This window comes from Melanotaenia boesemani, chromosome 24 (assembly GCF_017639745.1).
Source record: "Melanotaenia boesemani isolate fMelBoe1 chromosome 24, fMelBoe1.pri, whole genome shotgun sequence".
Lineage (NCBI taxonomy): Eukaryota > Metazoa > Chordata > Actinopteri > Atheriniformes > Melanotaeniidae > Melanotaenia > Melanotaenia boesemani.
In genome coordinates this window covers 12,555,806-12,577,245 of record NC_055705.1, presented here as the reverse complement: position 1 = coordinate 12,577,245, position 21,440 = coordinate 12,555,806, and positions in this window count along the sequence as shown.

The window sequence follows — 21,440 nt, the reverse complement described above, 5'->3', positions numbered from 1 at the left end:
TTTCTTCAGTCATACCCTGAACTACCAAACTGAAAATAATCCAGGATTAAAGCCTATTGAAATTGTGGGCAACTCTTGGACACAAGCAGCAGTAGTCAAGTTTTTTTATTTTAAGGATCCATGAGAAAGAGTTATTGAGAACCAGTGGCCTAGCTGGAAACCAATTACAAATGTTAGAACCAGTGATTTAAATACACCATCTCTTCCAACACTGTGCTCGTTTGGGCTATTTTAGTCTCAGTGTGATCGTATCAATAATGTGTTACAGCTGTAAGAGATGTTGTAACAAATGTGGTTTGTGCTTTTAAAATAGAGCAGGACACTCATTGTCCCAATCAGTCATTAGCAAAAGCACAGCTCTTGCTATGAATTATTTGGTGTTCCTAGTAGCCCTCCTTGGGACGTGCAGAGGGAGGGGTGTTGCTGAATCAATAGCCATAAGGAGTCTGGCTCCCGTTTGCTTTCAAGATCTACAGCCGAAGGACCCAGTCATCAAAAGTTAATGAGCTATTTAGATCATGCTGTTTCTTCAGCTCTCTACTGAGAAAACACTGCTGGACTGGGGTGAAAAGAGCCCAAGCGCATGTGTGTGTTTTCATTTGCTTTATGTGTCTCCTATCTACAGAGGGAGATCGGCAGCTGCGAGAGAACAAAGCAGTGGTTATCATGAATGTGCAGTTGTTCACGCATTGTTCGGTGCGAATGCTTGACATGGGTTGCCACCCTTTTTCTTGGCTAGTATTGCGAAAACAAAGCTTCTTTTTGATTCCTGGTGTTATGCTGCGTTTGGGCTGTTGACATTCTGCGGCACATAATTTGGCTCTCGTCATCAGTCCAGTGAAAAGCTTGGACACGCATATTCACTTGATAGCATATATGAGCTTTATCTAACTCTTTTCCATTTGCTTTTAAAAGTTTTTTGCTCTAATCGGATGGTCTTTTCTTTTTCTTCTATAGTATAATTTCACCCTTCATCCTCATTTTCCACTTCCCTTCCCTTTTTCTTCCACATGGAATCAGCTAACAAGGCATGATGCAGGCGAGACATAACAACAAGGAGCCCTGCCAGGCTCCCTTGCTGGTTGTTTTCCTGGCTGCTAGCCTCGTTTGAAGGGATGGCACATAAATGTTGCAAGGTAGATGATGAGACTGCTCCATTCCCAAAAGGACAATGGGAGAATGGGATGTACTCTTTATTTCTAAGGCCACAAAATGTGTGTATGGGCAGCAGGAAAAGAAGACACGAACATTAAGAATTAACCTCACTCCCAAAGAAGCCATTTTTAAGACATGGGAAATTAAATGTACCCCAACAGACCTATAAAACATATATAACTGAACCGGCAATTCCCTTCCCATGTGTTCAATATCACCACTGTGGAAGTAAGCTGTAATGTATAGTAAACTTTATAACGGTGTGGCTAGAAATTTCTGACCACCATGTCAGTCAAGCAGTATTGAAAGGATGAATCAGCCTGAGGTGAGCCAAGCAGATTATTGATTTTTCAGGTTGCATCCAGTGAAGAAGGTTTTATCTGTTGTGTTCTCTACAGTTGCACATTAACCTCCAACTTTCTTTGAAACACTGTTAAACCCCAGAGGACTCAAATCTCACCAGTGGTGCCTAATTGGTCAACCATATTGTCTTGCCCCTGACAGTCTACTTGGGCAGTTCCTCATTTACCTACTTTGATGTATTTTCTTCTCCTATACTTTTCCCATAAAATACAAATCCTGTAGCTTGAGAATCAGGTGCCAAAGGTTCAGAGTTAATAACAGATGGAGGATGAACTTTGGCTTACCATCAGCCTTGGCAAGACTTTGACATAAAACATTTGAGAGAAGGCATCGATCATCTAAAGCTGAAGGGCGTGCTTTAGCTGTCAGATACAAACTGCACAAACTACAAGCAAAACACAAACACTGATTTAGCTCTTGTAAATGTGTGTGGAATAAAAAGCTGAGCAGATGACAATCAACTGTCACCACCGCAGGAGGTAGGGAACCTCAGCGAGGGTTCCTGGTCGGGGGGTGGTGGCCTTGGGGTTACAGAGAACTAGTAACAAAAGTGAGCCCCTGAGCTATAAGCCCTTAACCTTAGACCCCAACTGCTCCCAGGGAGCTGGAATAGGCACTTAGTCTATTGTAACTAGGATTGGGTTAAAAGCAGGTGGCAGGTGGGTGTAAGAACTAAGATTCTAGACTAAGATAAGAATGAATGGAACTTCTTGCAGGGGCAGGAAGTTTCAAAAACTAAACTTAAACTAAATAGAAACTAAACTTATTCTAAGTCAATGGATGGTTGGGCACACCAAGAATGAGCACTGTGGACAGCAGCATTGTTTATTGTGTGATGTGAACCAGCCCAACATCAACCACTTAAATAGGCTAAAACAAAGAGCATTTTTTCATGGTATTTTACTTTATTTAACCTGTTATTAGAAAGCTTGAATTGTTACTTCATCCTGAAAAATGCTGGGTTTTTTACAGCTCATTATGATGCATTTTAATAAATGTTTAAAAACTAATCTAATAAATCTAACAGCCCCATTTATTTGCATGAGTTTCAGAGTTGTGCAAAATCCATTAATCATTAACACACTGTCATGACTTACTGATAAGCTTGAATAGCTCTGATTAGCTTTATTAGCAACACGTGTCCTTCCATGAGATGAACAAGAACTACAGACTTGCTTGAGATATTAAAATTATTCCACAGTTAGTTAATTTTCTGGTGTTTGTTATGATCTTTGTTTTCATGACTGTGTTAGTGTGGTTTTTAATTGCAGTTTATGTAATTAAAGGGATTATTTTCTCCTTAAAGGGGTGCATTATTCAAAGTGACAGAGAAGAAACCAGGAAGGTAGTTTATATTTATATAAGTCTGGCATTTGGCTGTTAGTTTTTGTTTTTTGGTTGCAGTACTTTCGAGTCACCCTGCCATTTTGGTTTATTTTTGCTAGAAGCTAGCATCAATTTATGAAAGCCCACCATCCACTGGTAAGAAAGATGTCAATCTGTTAATGAAATTAAATGGGAAAAAGGCACCAAGTGGCCATCAGTGGTATTGCATTATGAGGATCATCCTCACTTTTCAGACTTTCACTCTTTGATGAGCTCAGCACTGAAGACATTACAGTTTTAAAACCGTTAATGTGACATGAGTCACACAAATTCACAGTGTCTTGTTCTCAGATAGTCTTTGCTTTCTTTTTATCATCAGCTGATAATTACATCACTTTCCACTCAGTGACACCTCCAATGAAGACGGATTACCGTCGAAACATGTCAGGTATGTATGAAACCGGAGACTATGACTTAGTTAAGTTTGATATTTAGAATTTGAATTTGGTAACTAATTGGTTACCAAATTGGTAATTTGGTAATGTTAACTTTATTACATGTATGAACTGGAAATGTAACAGCTGTCAAAAGAGATTAAAAAAAGGTTAAGTGTCGACATGCTGTGCTAGTAATGACATATAAGTCAGATTTTACTAAGAATAAAGGCTAAAATCTAATAATTAACAGTTAAATCTATTTCCCTTTTTAGGCTTCTGGGGGAGAAAACATGCTTGACAGGCTGGAGCCCAGTAGGGATGTTCACCGGTCACTGATGAGCGCTCTCCACAGGACTGGAGCAACAGCCACTGAATTATTGAACATAGCAGCATCCCTAAGGTGAGACGCTGCATGGAAGTCTTCCGTCTTTGGCCCTGACAAAGAGTAAAGAAGCTCGATGAAACATGGTGGGACGCTTACAAGCCATCCGTCACGGTACCTCCCTGCTCACACAGAGGTGCGATTGGATTTCCAGCCGGGGGGATTTGTCGTGTCAGGCAGGAAAGATGCGATTGAGCAATACTTCAACAAGATGGTGTGATAAAAGTAGCCATGATTGTTTCTGCAGTTTTCCAAATCTTCATGAATTAAAGATATTTTTTTTTCGAGTAAATCTTAAACATATGTCAATTTTCTTTTGCAGCTGTGACATGTGCATGTGCATTTACGTGTAAGAGTATCATTTCTATACAGTATCTGTGTGTTTATGTGGGTCTGTCTGCTTCTGCATGTCAGCATTATGACATGGGTATATATGTAAGTTATGCGTCTGAGGCTGTGAGACTTCGGTCTGACCCAGGGCACCCGTCATAATACCATGACGACTCTCCCATTGAGCACTTGTTTTATTACACTATATACCTCTGATCCTCAAGCTGCATATGAAACCTTATAGCAAACCCCAGCCTTTGATTTACATATAAATTTATATACACTTGTTCATATACAAAAAATGGGTAGTGTGATTTGAGCGAGACATCAAATTTCAAGCTATTTATTGCACCAATACTGCAGAAAGATTTCCTTGGAAAGAAAAGAAAACAGGACTTTTAAAGAAGGGGATTAGATTAAACTTCAGGGATTTTAGATGATCAGTTGCACCGTGAGTGCTTCCTGTACCAAGAACAAATTGATCACTGCAGTTTACTACAAACATAGTCTTCTTGCAGCATCACCAGATGAGAGTATCATGTAATAAAAATGTCAATAATAACAAAGGAAACAGTAAACATGGGGAACTGGTTTTCCTTTAGTAAAAAAAAAAGACAAAAAACAAACACATGTCATTTGTTTCAAACAGGTAATAGCATTTTTTAAAAAAAAAAAAAATTAAATAAAATAATTAAGCTATTGCTTAGCTAAGTAAATTTCAGATATTTCAAAACAATTATTATTGTCTAACCTTCTTGAGGTATTTCTGGTGATAACCAATATAGGTTCTGCCACTCTGACTGACAGGGCAGCCATGTTAAAGCATCACCAGGGTTCAACTTTAACACCCACCAACCTGGCTAGCGAAGCATGCTACCATTAATAAAATAGAATAAAATAAAATTTTTGTCTATTCTGACTTATATTTAAATTATTCAGTGATATGTATTTTGGGGATATATATATATTTTTTTTCAATATTGTTAACCTAAAAAAAAATCAAGGTAAAATGATATTTCAAGCACACTAGGGAGTGCTGCTTGGTGGTGTGGGGGCCCTCCCAAGTGTCTGCTTAGTTCGTTTATGCCTTGGGCTGGCTCTGACTGTAAAGACTTTGTGTGTGTGTGTGTGTGTGTGTGTGACAAAGAGCATGTGAGCATGTTTATGATAAACTTTGGTGTGTGACTACTTGTGTTTTTAAGATGCATACTGTTGTTTCTTATTATGTCAAGCAATTTGTGCTGCAATTATGCATTAAAAGAGCTATATAAATAAAGTTAGATTTGATTTGATTTGATTTGATTTGATTTGATTTGATTTGACTGCCACATCTACACAAAAGAAAAGAATAAAACATGATTGCCTAAAGTTACTTAGATAGCCTGAAAAATCCTGGATCTTGTTAATCTTTTTGTTTTATTTTTGTATATTTTGCACATTTTTTTAGAAATTATACATTTGATCCCAATTGTAATTAAAGCTTAATGCAAATCATATGTGTAGAAACTAGCTTGAGCACAAGGACAAACAAGGACAAGGACGTTTACCAGGAAAGTTATTAAGAAACAAACTTGGACCAAATGGGATAATTTTATTGTCTTTTATTGGCAACTACAGGTAATTCATTTCATAACAATTAAAGGGCTTCAAAATTTAGAATAGGTAAAACAACTGAGAGCATGCAATTTATAGATGCACATGTACACAAAAGAAACTATTACTGAAGTTGAGTGAAGAAGGTCCAGTCTGAACACAGATGGGTTGTTTGGATCAAGCAGGATCTGAAATAATGGCACACATTAATGAAAAGATGAGTCAGAAATAAACTTTCAAATAGGCTAATGAGGATGAAGTATGAACAAAAACATCTTAATATAAAAATACTTCATCTCGGCTACTAGTCAACACTACAGGCTCTGGAAGGAGAAAGGAGTAAGACATGGACTGGGGCTGTAACAGAGGCAGATGGAAGAGAGATTAGAGAAAAAAACAGTAACTATTTCTGGAAAGAAGAGCATAAAAACAAGGTAGAAAACATTTATGAATTGATAACGCTTTGATCCATCTTTTTTTCATAGTGAGAGGCAGGAGCTCATAATGCAAATAAAGCTTGGAATGGAGAAACTGTGCCTTCTGTAAACACACACAAAAAAGAAAGAAAAAGTAAGGTCTCACAGATCATACTTATTTCTTTCTTTTTAACAAACATTTTATATGTGCATTATGATTCTGCTCAGACATAACCAGTGTATTTTTTACATAACTTGTGTCTTATGGAGAAAATTCTGTCTAAATTAGTCTGAAGTGTTATACGTTTTGTCATATATGTCGTATGTTTTTCTTTCTTTTGTAGATCAAAGATAGAAATACCTCAGCTGAGCAAAGTTTTGCATCATTTAAAACATCCATAATTTGAATTTTAACAAATAGAGTAAATGTTTCACAAATCAGAAACTGTGTTTTAATGAATCCAGATTGTGTAGAATATTTCAGTCTAGATCTGAAAAGTAGTTTTGATCAGGACGTGGTCTGATGTGGTCTTGTCACCCCCCCAAAAAGGAAACAGTGGAATTGCCCGTTACACATATAGCGAATTTGTGTGCACAGATTGCAAGACAGAGCACAATTTAGTAATTCATGCACATGGATTTCCACTGGATTTTTTTAAGTACATGGTAACAACAACTTAGGACTTAGTGGATATTGGTAGGAACACATCCTTACCATTTCTACCCAATTCCTTGAGATGTGAAACTCATCTTTGCTTTGATTTCCTCTAAACATGCTGCAATGAATCTTTGGCATTAATACTTATAGACATAGATTTCAATGTCACTGTAGGGTATATCCTATTTTCTAAAAGTAAACTACAAATGTATCACATACAATGAGAACAGAATGAGATGTCCCAGGATTGAGCCTTGAGGAACCCCATATGTGGATGGAGAATATCCTCTAAGTGAACTTGGAATCTCTTTTTCATTACATAAGCTATAACTATTATCAGACAGTAGCTTTAATGCCTACATATTGTTCTAACCATGGCAAGAGAACAACTATGATTCACAATGTAAAGAAAAGGCACCAGCACAGGAGCATTTCCTGAATTACAAATTAAAGACCCTTCAAAATCAGACTAAAACATTGAATCAATACAATTTTCAAACAAAAAATAAAATTGGAATTGGGTGTGAGCAATTTTTTTTTTATCAAACTTCAGAGAGACAAAATAAAAATTGTTCTAAAATTTAAGATGATGGAAGGGACTATTTATTTATTTATTTTTTTGACTATTGGTTTTAAGTGTTGCACAGGAAAGCCTCTGCGTGATGGTTATCAGTCAAGAAATGTTAATGGCAAGCAAAGTAAGTATTTGGACACAAGCTTAGAGATGCCAAGTGCTAGCTTGCTAACCTTTCTAACAGTCAATTCAGACAATGATGAGCTGAATTAGAATCATACTCGTTTAAGTAGTAAGAAGGTGATTACTCAAATGAGTTGTCAGGAATATAGTCAGCTACTTTAATTAAACTCTATCACTGATGCTGAATGAAATAAATTTTGGAACAATACGTGAATGACAAGTCCATTTCAGGAAAGGCTTTTCTAATTTAAATAACACAAAACAGGGTCTGGACTTGTTTCAACAGCATGACTCTAAGAATCCAGGTGCTAAACTTGCCTGCTTGCAATTTAGATGTGTCAGCTGATGAAAACATTAATCACATTATTAAAAAAAAAAAAAAAAAAAAAAAAACTTTAACTGTTTGCATCTTTAATTGTACATTGAAGATTTCCTATCAAAACCTCAGCAGTTTGTCTTTTGAGTTGCAAAATTTTCACATGAAGTAGTTAAAAAAAACATCCATGCAACACAGAGCTAAGCTTTGGGAAATATGTTTCCAGTTAATTCAAAATAAGCTAATATTTTTCTTGTTTTCACTATTGATATGATTTATAAAACATTTCTTTCTGCTTAATTTATTCTCTATAACTCCTTTGCAAAGGATTTTTTTTACACCTTCTTTTACATTTAAATCACAAAGCATCTATAGTTCTGTCTCTTGGAATAATTTTTCTTATATTGCATGAGGTTGCCACTTCTTTCTAGCCTCAAGCAGATGCAGCTATCTCACCTATCTGCATATACTCGTTTTCTTTTACACAGTAACAGAAAAATAGACAAACACCTACTCAAATGTATAAACACCTTTCTCCCCCACCACCCCTCCTTTGAGTCCCATGTGTGTGGTTGCATCAGCAGCAGAGCCTCTGACTGTTGTCACGGTGTGAAACATCCCAGTAGCCCCAGTGGATTTAAGCAGCCCCTTCTGCCTGTGCATGAGATGCAAAGCACCCTGCTACCCAGCCAGCTGCTTTCCACAGGTGCTGTCAACAGACAGGGGGTACAAGAAGAGGAGGCAGAGAAACAAATACAGAAAGACCTCCTCTTATACGATGGAGTGCTGCTCATTGAAGCTTATAGATGCCTGTGATGGTGTGTATTTCCAGCAAAGCTCCTGCTTACTTTTACAGACTGCAGCTGCATCACAAATCACCTAGCAACCACACCTGGCGTCATCATTGTGACCCATAGGAGATTTGAGAGCACGCAAACACAGAAACACTGGCTGGATTTATAAATAATCTGCAGGCTGGGGAAAAAGGATTGTGTTTGCAGTCATTTCATGAGAAAACTTAAACAGTTTGGTCAATATTCAGAGTGGAATTCATCACACTGTGTTTTCAGAGTTCATTAAATTACAAGAAAAGGCAAAAGAGAAGTGTTATAGGACAACAAGAAATTGAAAGACCATGTGGTAACATGAAAAGTCTTGTCACCCCTCATTTTTTATACTTTGCTTCAAGGAGCCAGACTTTATTGCAGTTTTTTTAAGTGGTCATGAGCAGTAGATCTTAAGGCTTTCTGAAGGTCTTTCAAAGACAATTTTTGTACATGTGTTCCATTTTTTTTTAACTAATTTTTAGCCCAGTCCTTGTTTCTGACTATTTCCAGGAGAATCTGTTCTGTTTTTGTTTGTAATGCAATTTAAATTTGATCACTTAGAAATACATCATGAAACAAAACAAAAACCAAAAGGAACCTAAATCATGGGAAAAACAAGTGTTGCAACTACACAAACAACCCATCTTAAGTTGCATCTTTTGGCATTCTGTAAGGAGCGCCCAAATTTCCATCCTGTCTTACAATTTCTTTAGTCACATCAAAACTTTGTACACATAGTAAGGAAACTTGTGTTTGGTTGATTTTTCTTTCTTGTAATAATGCTTCTTAGCAATACATCTGTATCGTTGGAAAGTGCCACATTTGTAAGAAAAATGCATTTGTGGGATGCACAGTAGAGCTGAGTATGTGAGTTCCATCCAAGAAAAAGTTGCCAAATCTCCTCTGCCAATGCCAAATAGCTTATTCTGCTACTGACTGCTCATTTGTACTGGCGTATGCAACATGTACACTGGAACCTGAACTCCAGAGATGAGTTCAGATTCTGCCTATGACAGATTGTGGATTGTCGGATCAAAGTGCACAAGACATGGAGACTGCCATACTGATTGCTGCATGGAAAGGATAGTAGCTTCTGGTGGAGGCAGTGTAGGGTGGTATCTCCCTAACTGGTAAAACAAAACCTGCTAATATTAGAGGCAATCTTAATGCAGAGAGAGATTGAGATGAGTTTCTGCAACCAGTGGAAATCCTGTATCTCCCCTTACTGGGACCAAACTCTATCTTCCAAGATGACAACATTCAGTCTTGTCCTGGTTGCTTTCCAGCTTTTCTTTGTCACATGTTCAGAAGTTTGTTATTAGATATGTTAGTTTTGGTCACAGTTCTTTCAGAAGGAGGAGAATGGCAGACTTCCAGCAGTTCTTTCTTCTCGACATGTGGCTTTAAAGAAACACAGAATCTATTGTATATTTATACACGGTACAGTTGTCACTTTGTCCTTAGTGTTGGAAATTTGGACCCATCCCATTGATTTATACGCACTACCCAAACCATGCCCTGCACATAACACAGTACTGACCTTTGGAGGTCATTTAGCATTAGCTGAATTTGCTGTTAACATACAATATTTAATATAACTTGCATTATATTGCGCTGAATCTCTCTGAAATGTTGCTCCTTATAGCTGACATTATCATAATGTCACATTATCATAAAGTCATTTTGCTGTGCAAAAACAAAACATCTACAGTTTCTTTTTTCATCCATGACCTGCCCATTCCTGTGAAATTCAGATTGTTTTTCATTTTTTGTGTTTTGTTTTTGTTGCCCGTGATGCAACATTTTCTCATTCATGAATACCTGACACCTTGCAGGACTGTGGCTGTGAGTCAGAAAGCCTTGCAGCTAAAGCTCTAGCCAAAATATCTGAATTATGTTTTGTTGTACCAACTGTTGTTGTTCCTAGCACAGTGATAAGCAATCTGACCTCATTCAGCTTATAATTTATTTATTTATTAATGTATTATTTATTTATTTGACAGTTTTTTTTCCAGTTTCTCTTAGTAATTTGTCAACCTGTTTTTGGTGACATTTTGTCTCCATATTGGTCCATCAGCCATAATTTGTGCTAAAAATAGATATATCACAAACTGGATTTGTTTAGGAAGCTCCAGCAACGTCCTGACACAGAACCCAAGAGATGCATCTGGACTTTTTTAGTTGATCCATGTTGGCTGAAGTCTCGTCAGAGATGATCTGGCTGGCTGCCAGGGAAGAGAAACTGGGACGAAAGGCTCAGGTATGCTAAATGACACAATAATTGGACCCAAAATCAGTGGCATGTTATGACGTGATGAATCCTCTCCAGAGCCCAGACCTCAACATTAGTGAAGCTGTGTGGGATCATCTTGACAGAGATTCAGGAAAAATAAAAAGGAAGTCAACATCCAAAGAACTTTGGGAAGTCCTTCAAAAAGTGAGGGCAGGTTGCATTAAAGAAAAAAGGTGCTCATCCCAAATGTTGATCTTTTTAAAATACTACAAACTCTTTTTTTTGCCTTGCATACTTCTAACTTATTATTTCCAAAAGTTTAGATTTACTCAATAAATCCCTGCACATATACTTCCCATTTTACTGCAAGTATATAAAGAAATTAGGGCTGCCTTCAGACTTTGCTACTGTACGGTACTTCCTACATCAGCTCCCATTTAGAGTCGGTCTGATTCAATGAAAGCACTCTGATTAGTGGACAAAAGGTATGCAAGATACTGTTGTGTGTGCAAGACAATGGAAGAGGGCGGTAGGACAAATAGATGTAGATAGAGACAGATTTGATGCAGGAGTCAGCTAATGGTCAAAATGGGGTCGGATGCCTCCTGAATTGTTAATAAACCCTCTCAGAGACCCTGATGAGCGTGATTGATTGGTGCTGGCCTGCAACAATGTGAGCCTCTTCAGTGCACTCAAACTCATTTACCTTTACTCGCTCTGCTTTACAATTCCTCTTTGTCCGGCTGCAGCTTTATCAGCACTGATCCTCAATAAGCCTTTATGTATCGTTTTTGAATATTAGAGTGTAGCTATGCAGTCCTAACACAACATTCATCACTGGCTCTCATAAAGAAGAGTCATTAAGCCTCGGTGAAGCCATGCTATGTGTGTACCTGGGATTGTTATCAGCTTCTGTTTGTGCTCCTGTGTGAAAGATAACCATCGCAGACTGTGTGTTCTCATATGTGCTAAATGGATATGCACGTCCACTGTGCTTTCTTTATCGCACACAATTGTGGGTGATAGCTATCGGTTTTACGCTCTTGTTTTGAAGATAAGTGTCACTTCATGTATGCATGCCTGTGGTCCCTGTGTTTTACAGCCCAGGCAGATAGGTAAACATCAACGTCATGCCTCCCACCCTCCTGGCTCAGATGCAGCAGCGTCTCATCTTGTTGACTTCACCTAAGCCTCCAGATTGTATTTTGACAGCGCCGATCATCTTGCACCAATCCTGGCATCCTACACCAGACACGATGCCGCCGCCAAGATGTTATTAAACAGAACGGGAGACAAGGAAGTGGTGTGGAATGAAAATGGGAAGCTGAGCAGGCTTCCTGATCACCTCTAAGCAGAAAGAGATGATAATTGAGTTTAATAAAGTATAAAAAGAAGAAGAAGTTCAGTTGTACAGCCTTTTAGGTTTAGAGTAAGAGAAAAGCAGAAATGGAGAAACATATTCATCAGCAAAGCGCAGGTTAATGTGTTATCATGGCTGAAGCGACCCACCTCAGACTGAGAAGATAAGATAGGAAGCCTTGGCAGCACTGTGAATGTGGTTGCCAGGGAGCTTCACAAAATAATCTATGCATAGCGGAGATGGGAGCGGAAGAACCAAAGATTATTCAAACTTTGGTGAGGAAATGAAAACAGTGAGACTGGAAGAACAGTATCCTTCTGTAATATTCTTATCCTGCAAGAGCTAGAAAGTGAGTTGAAAAAGGCCCATTTGGCAGCCTCCTATCAAAAGTGACAACGCTTTGCTTTTAGATAATAAATCTGCTCCTGTAGTCTAGCATTTTTTTCCTCTCCTCTTTACCTGCCTGCCACTTGCTTCCCACAGCTGAGGCCAATCTGTCCTTTCACCATCCATCCACTTCATCCGCATCTTCTTCTTCTTGTCCCCTATCACTCCTCTATTTCATCTTTCCTCTGCTGCCTCTCCTGCCTCTTTCACTTTCACCTTGCCATCTCATCCCCCCCTCTTTGAAATGCCTGTTGCTGATCCATCAGGCTTGCCGCTGGAACATGTTCCCACTCCTTTCTCACAGCGAGTGAAGTCTCTCTCTGAGGAGGCAGGAATGCTGCTGGAAGGTAGCCTCCACTCCACTCGGGTACCAGCCAGTTATTAATTACTCCCCAATACCTCATCTGTCTGCAGAGGGAAGTAATTACGTCCCTGCCCGTTTCTCCCCCTCGTCAGCATCAGAAATGACGCGATAACCAGAAACCCAAATTACTCCCGCTGATGAGACAATCATTGAGTGAGAAGGAGCAAGCCGAAGATTTTTCAGCCCTGCCGTGCTTCACCCATCAGGGTAATGGCACCTTGATTTGGTCTGGGATGTCTCCCCAACATATTCGCAGGGCGTTTCCAATTTCCACCTCGCAAAACACTAGAAGATGGGTAGAGAGAGATAGGCATTAGAATTAAACAAGATTTTTTTTTCCCCCTGTCTGCTTTTTTTTCTCTTTCTCTCTATATAAGAGAGTCCAATCATGAAGAGGTTCCAGTTTCAATCAACATTTTGCAGCTGGAGAGGAGCGATGATGGAAGAGGAACATTAGCACTGGATCGTCATCTGCCACTGCAAACAGAGGGAAAGAAAGGGTGGAAAAGACAATTAAGGAATGCTTTTTAATTTTCTGTCTTTATTCTTCTATTTCTTTAGGGGAAAAGATGCATGGTATATTTTTGCATTTACTTAAATCAGTTGGTGCAATGCACTTCCACAAATGAAGAGTTTTCTAGGGCAGTAAATCATTTTTCACTGCTACACTGCAGCGGGCAGTCACACAAGTAAAACCATTTCACATCTGTAGAAACCGCAAATGCATACAAGCTCAACATTTTTCTGTCAAAATATTGTGAGGAGCAAGTGGGATTTTCATGCCTGGTCAGAGTATTTTCAGAACAAGAAGTTTTGTTGCTTAAAACCAAATCAAATACGAGGGGAAAATGTCTGTGGGGGAACCAAAAAGAAACACAAACAAACAAAACAAAGCCCTCTTACTGAAATTTAAACCCTTGATAAAGGTCTTAACAAAAAAGGTTTGAGTGTGTAAATGCTGCATTCACTGAGAAATGACAATACAAGTCTAAAGTCTCCGTGGTAACCTTTTTGCTAAATGGATTAAATGCACCTTAAAATAGCGCTGCCATTTATTCCTTTAAAAGTTTGATACAACCTTTTAGAGTTCAGTAAGCCAGGTATGTGTAAAGATCCTCCACCGAAAAAATATTGTTCTTATGTTTATGCTTCTTGAATCATCTGACCTTCATCATACTGTTTCATAGCCAAGCAAAGTTAATCATAAGGGAATGTTTTTGCTATCAATTCTGAAGGGAAACAGAGGTGTTAGCACCTCTCTTTTAGAAGCAATAATGCAAATGAATACTGCACAAGGTGGGATTTGTGTGTTTGTATTTTGTAGATTCATTTATCAGTGGACCTTTTTTGTCATTTCTTTTTCTTTCTTTTTTGGTCTGTCAGACTTCCTTTACCAATGAAATCAACCAATGTTACAGTTTTATAGAACACTGCTAAATTCTACTAAATAACAGAAGACAGCTAAACTTTCTGTCACATATTGCGGGCAGAGGATCTAAATGCAAACAGATTTATCTAAAAGGCTGGAGGGAGAAGGAGAAAAACTAGGCTTTAATAACTCACTGAACAAAATCCAAAACATAGGAGATGCAGAAAGTCAAAAAACAGTAGTTCCAAGTAACTCAAACAAAGCAGTGAATGCAACACTGACAAGGATCTTCCAAAGAGCAAAGGAAACTGAGGCGAAAAAATCCTGGAGACACTAAGTGCAAGGTTTTTGGCGATCAGTAAAGTAAGAGGAGGCAGCTAACAAGCATAGAAAGTGAAAGAAATAAATACTACAAGAAAAAGACAGATCACAGCACCAAAAGATCAGAACTAAAGAGCAGAAAGAGACAATTTAAAACACAAACAGTATAAAAGACTGGAGTACAATTAAAATGGCAGCACAAAGAACAAGATTAATACTAAACAAACAATATAAGAGGCCTATAGTGGTGAGGTGAATATGGGTGTGGCGGACCTAGGTTGAAGTCACTGGTCTGGCAGCAGAGGTGAATCACTGTGGGCACGTTGCCATAGAGATTGACTTGAGTGACATAGCTGATTCTGCGCCCAACTAAAGAGAAAGAAAAATGAAGCTGGAGAGGCGGAGATATGGGCTTTTGGTCAGTGGAGACATTCACATTACTTTCAGTTCGGTCCAGTTTCAGTCCAAACTTGTGACGAAAAGATCCTGCTCGCTGGTGAGTGGAAGGAGTCCTTCAGTAGCTGACCCGCCTAAACAAGCTAAGTTTTTTTCAACATTTCCCGGAGCGCAGCAGCAGGTAAGACAGAAACTCACAAGCTAGTTTCAGGGTTCATTGTAGAAGACATGCTCCCCCTGTCGACTATTGAATCGCCCAGGTTTAGAAAAATACTAGATAAAATGATTTAGACAAGTGTGCCCATTTCTTCCCACAGACAGGAATATTGTTCTTGTGGTTTCAAAGCCATTTTGATTACAATATACAGTAAACACTATGCAGACAGGCAGTGAGGCTATGATGTTTGTCCATGTCTACACGGTGAATTAAGAAATGGTAAAGTAGTGACGTTAGTTTTCAAATGCAGTAATGAGTAAAGTATTGATGGATTAGGTTAAAAACCACCTCATCCAGGACTCTATAGGAGCCCTGGGTCAGGCTGAGATATATCCTAAAGCAGCTCCTTCTTCTTTCCTCCACAGCTGTCAAACTGCAGTTTAAATGGAGCAGAAGAACCAGCTGGCTAGTGCAGCTTTCTATATTGTATTTCAGTACCTGTCAAATGTTTATTGATTGGCTGCGGTGGATTAGGACGGCTACATTCCTGTAGAGTTTGAGAGTGTGAATTGTGTCTGTGTATTTATATATATATAAGTATATATAATGGTATATGCTCATGGATCTGCACTGGAGGTCTCACTTAATTTCTTTCTACGACTTCTTTTCTCTTTTCCCATCACCCCTTGCTAACTTCTCTGAGCCTCGTTGTCTTCAGTCCAAAGTGATTTGGATCCTAATAGTCTTTTTACAGCCACCGGCTAATGTTACCATGGGGGAATGTAACACGGCCATAACGAGACAATCTCATCCCATATGCGGAGGATATGAAGGGGAATTTGTCTGCTTCAACAGTGACAGGAGCAATCTGTACTGTAGGGCAGTTCCAATGGAATGCCCATCCGAGTAAAAGAAAAAAGGGGGAAAAAAAAACTGTGTATTCAGGATTATGGTGTAGAAGCCCATTGAAAATCTAATGGACTAGTCACATCAAATAGACTTGGTTGGAGCATGCATGTATGCTACCCTGCGCGCACACACTTCGAAAGAGAAGCCATTACCACCACAGGTTGGGCCATTACTCTCTGTCCAGTATCTCAGTGTGTGTGAGTATGAGTCTCAGCCCTAATGTCTCCAGTCCCAGAGGGGTTTCAGTACACTGCAGCCTTCTTCACTAATTACAAGAGGCCTTCTTATGTTAAATGCAAAGGCAATAAAGAGACATATGCTGGATTGTAAACATTTAACTGATACAAAGAGTATGAGGAAGACCACCTGGAAGCATCTCAGATGGTGGTTTCATAGACATTTAATGAAAATATTTTGCAATGATTCTTTGTTTGCAAAGTAAAAGACCAAATTTAAGATCTGAATTACTTCAAATGAATAGTTTCGGTCTGTTGGGTTTAGGTTTTAATGGGGGATAATCATTCTTTAGTAGAAAGACTTATGTACTCAAGGTTGGCTCACTTTCTCTTGAGATTCAACTCATGGGCATTTTTATTTTGGCATTTATTGCTATTTTGCAGAATAAATTGTTCCATCAGTGATGGATGCATCCTACCAAGACCCAGGTGCAACAGAACAGGCCAACACCATGATACTACTGCCAAAGAGGTGATATGCTTTTAGCAGTATGATGCAGTGTTTTTGCTTTCTCCAGTCATAACACTTGTCCAAAAGTTACATTTTGGTCCCATTCATCTACAATGTTGTTGTTCAATAGTTATTTTTTCAATCAATCCTGACAGGGGGTTTGATGGTCTTCAGTTTCCTCCATCTGTCTGTCTCTGGACCTAACAGCAAAACACAGTCAGGTGGAATGTTGTGGTACATTATTCTGTTCAGGTCCATATTCTGGATTAGATTCTGTCCGGAACATGGCCAGCTAGATCTGAGGTGTTGTTATGCTTGAAAACATCTTTGTCAAAGCTTTTCCTTTCATAATCAGCTGCGATAACTTCCTGACTGATACATGTCCATGAGTTTAAATGATCACCTCCAGAATTTGACAAATCAGAAGACACAGCCTCAAAATCCTTTCATTTTCAGGAAGATGTTTTTCCCAGTGGAAAGTTTTTTGGAAATGATTAACCTATTTAGAGTTACACTGGGTGCTAAGGTAATCTAAATAATATAGATGTGTTATGTAGCAAAACATGAGCAACAAGATACTTTGATGCCACATGTATTTGTAAGCCTGAAGTCACTAAAAATTCCAAATGACTCACCTTCAGAGGAAACCCCATACAATCTTTATTTGTACAGCACTTAAAAAATTGGCCTAAACTCATGAGTTTAGCACGTGCCATCCAAGAAATGGTAAATGGTCCGTATTTATATAGCGCTTTTACTGTACCTGGGATGATACCCAAAGCGCTTTACATTATACATCACATTCACCCATTCACACACACATTCACACACTGATGGTGGAAGCTGCCATGCAAGGTGCTCGACTACGACCCATCAGGAGCAATTAGGGGTTCGGTGTCTTGCCCAAGGACACCTCGACATGAACCCGACTTGGCCGAGGATCGAACCGGCAACCCTCAGGTTACGAGACGACTGCTCTACCTTGCCGAGCCAGCAAGGGAAACATAATATCATATTAGCATGGTAAGTTTAAATACTTTGCATTTAGGGTAATGAAGAAGTCTCCCCTTGTCTGAGATTGTTTTTCTTTGCATATTTTCTAATAACAAAATGTAGAAAAAGTTTTCAGATTCAAATGTTTTTTTTCTGAATGAGTGTTTTCCAGTGCATGCATCTTAAAATGCCATGTCGTAGTGCAGGTTTTAACACATTTATCTATGCCAAGCCCCTAGGCCGTGTTGGGAAGTGAGATATGTGCCTGGCACATAGGCTATCTGCTCCCTCAGATTCCTTCCCCCACCAGTCATAATCTGTGCAAGTCATCCTTGATTAACCCCTGCTGAATGACTCTAATTACAGCCAATTAGCCCGGGCAGAATGAGATGCTCTCCATGCAGATGAACATGATGGAGAGGTGGTGGGACAAATGGATGGATGAAACAGGGTCAAAGCGGAGGTGTAGAGAGCTGGGGATGCGCAGAATGATTGAGGGACCAAGGCGCTCGGGGCATGGAGAGTGTGCCGAGATGTGGTGGGAGGTTAAGAGAGAAATAATGAAGGGATAAAAAAGAAAGGGTGGCAGAATCTAAAGAAGCCGCTACAGCTCGATGACTATCCATCCGTGCATCACACCAGTCAAGCAATAAACACTTGTAGGGGCAGATTAGTAGTGATGAAGTGTTCCTTTACGCCTGCATGGAAACAAAGCTCTTGTCTGAATCACATGTTTTCTTTTCAAATCAATGAAGTAATTACATCAGGTTATCCTTGAAAAAATCTGCTTTATCCAAGGTGTATTATATAAAAAACAATGTGTAATTGGGGTCACATTTCCAATGGCTATTGATTGATAAGTTTTACATCTTTTTCAGATGGTTTCATTTGAATAAATGTTCCAAAAAATGTCCCTATAATCAAAGATTGGAGAAAAACTACAAAAGTTTCTGCAAGGTTTTCTAAAAACCACAAAACTAAGGCTTAAAACAGAAACTCTCTATTGCTTTGGTTACTAGCATGCTAGGTGGAGTATTCTAGACTGTGGAAGATTGTGTTGCATATGCTGCTGCTATTCACTGCAGAGCAAAGCTAAAGCACCAACCACAACACCAACACAACCAATAACAGCCCCTATCTCAGGTTTCCCTCTAGTCATACAGGTGGTATTAAGGACAGTGAAAGACAAGATTTATACGCTGATTGGTTGCATCAAGTACAGGAGATTCATCAGACAAGCAACAGGACTACATGGTGAGCTCGTTGCAACACTTGCCTTGGTTGAAGAGAAATAACAGTGACAGACACAAGGTCTGTGGAAAGAGGGGGGAAAGTTCTGCCCAACAAAAACCAATCATTTAGACAAACAACCTGAGTATTTTGTTGTTTCATGTTTTGCCTCTGCCCTTTTTGCCTCCCATCCGTATAAATCCAGTGTAACAGACATGCTGGGCACTCAGAAGACCATGCTAACCAGACACCAGTGCCAACTCTCCTGGCCCTCCCCTGATATCAACCAGCAGCAGGGGTGGAGAGGCCAGACTGAAGAGCCCACTCAGCATGCCCAGTGATTGCCTCAGTCTATCATCAGCCAGAAGATTTCTATTATTGCAGATGGATGATTGGTCTGGCTAGCTGCCGGCCTGGCAAAGCAAGCTCATTTTAGAGCAGTTTGAAGTGCAAGCTCCACTGCACTAAGGCAAGCAGGAGGGGGACGACAAAGTGAAAAGGGGGGATTTGGTGATTTGGTGTTAAAATAATGGAGCAGAAATGGTCGTAATGACAAGGTACGCGGATGCTTGGAGCATTATGCACAGAGGACGAGCTTGTTAATGTGGACTGCCTCCATTTCCGACAATAATTTAGAAGTTAACGGGGGGATGTTTTTCTACTATATAAATAAACACCCTGCGCTTTGAACAAGGAGCATGTTTACAGACTGCATGATGTTGCTGGATAAACCCAGAACCCATGACACATTAATTGCATCTGTTAGGGTGCTTTCCTCATCACTTACTGAGACATTGGAGAAGTTTGGATGAAAGATGCTTTAATGTAACAACTTTACACGACTAGAAAAATAGCTTCTCACTTAGAAAACAGCACCAAAGAACACTATGTGACACTTAAAAAAGAAAAGAAGAGAAAAGAAAACTACAATCCTAGCCATTTGTGTCTATCTCGATGAAAAATAACATTCTTCTATCCGCACTCATGCAGGCAGTTGGGTTCAAATGTGCTGCTTCACACAAAAGACTCAGTATTCACCCTTGCAAAAAAGCCTAAGGCCTCACATTTGGGTTCGGCCTCGATGTCATATGACTGTCATATGGCTACACTGGCCTTGTTGTCCTTTGTATTGTTGTTCGACTGCAGATCGAATTACCACAACACATTTCAACCATGAATGTGACTATTTAAAGCGCTTCATGGTCCAACTTTACTTTAATGTCTGCCCTGAGGTCAGTTTTCTCTGTTGCTGAAGCGCTGGACTCTGCAACCTGCAACCTAAATCGATAGTCTTAAGGGAATTTACAGTATCTGACTACATGGCCTCTGCACTTGGGAGATTGGAGAGGTACAGAGGAAATGCAACCCTACATGGTTTTTTATACAGTATTGATCTCTGCATCCAGAGCTTTAAAGCAGTGTTTAACAGAACAGGAGCGAATATACAATGCTCTTTGTAGGTTGCTCTGATGTAAAAAGCCTGTCTCTGAGGCTAAACAGGGTTGATTATGAAGTTGGACTGTATGGATGCTTCATGGAGATTCTAATTTAGAAGTAAAATGAGTAAATTTATCATCCTCTTAAGGCCGCCTGTTACCATACTCTTCTTTTATCTTCCTTCTATGTGTGAATTTATTTTGTTTCATCTGTGCATGTTGCTAAGAAGCTTTGAACCTTAGGTGCATTGCCAGCTCTGCGGCTGCTGCTGTCACCTGCTAATGTCACCGGTAATGATGTGAGGCTGGTTTCCCCTTGAAACGGCGTCACAGACCCAGAACTCAATCATTTCATTTAAGCAAAACAAAGTGCGACAGCGACAACTGTGAACCAGCCAAGAGAGAAGCGACGGCGCTTTCGTCTGCACATCATTCCGCTAACACCTTTGAAGTGCTGACACACCTCTGGAAAATGCTGCAAGACGTTGCCGGTTTGCGGGATGAAAGGGGAATCGGCTCCTCGTCAACTTTTGACCTCCATATGTGAGAGATCATTTGGGGTTTGGGCCAGCTGCTGCTCCAGACGCTGCTGCTATGTTTGATAAACGACATGGAGTTTTTTCCATCTTTACTGAAGTGGAGGTGAACTGCAGAGGGAATGTAAAGCAGGTTAAAATGAACTCAAATGAACTGAATAATATGAGAGCAAAAATCCATTTACAAGCAATGAGTTGTTCAACTATGCCGAGTTTTTGGGGCCATGTTTTGCTTAAGATGTTTCAGGAGGGCAGATTACATAGATCCAGCTTCTCTCTGGAAGTTAAAACTAAATGTTTTGGTGGTTAACTATATTAAAAATGAACAATTCCATTAAGAAAACATCACCTGTTCTGACCAAACCTGAAATGATGAAATCCACACTACAGACATTGCTACATGCCATGTACAAATACATTTTCAAAGCATCCAGACTAGACCTATGTAGGAAAAAAAAAAAACAAATAAGGATTTGGATGAGTTGAATGAACAGATCTAAGGATATCACTGGTTACATCTAACAGCAGTTCAAATGGGATTTGTGGTACAGCAGGACTGATG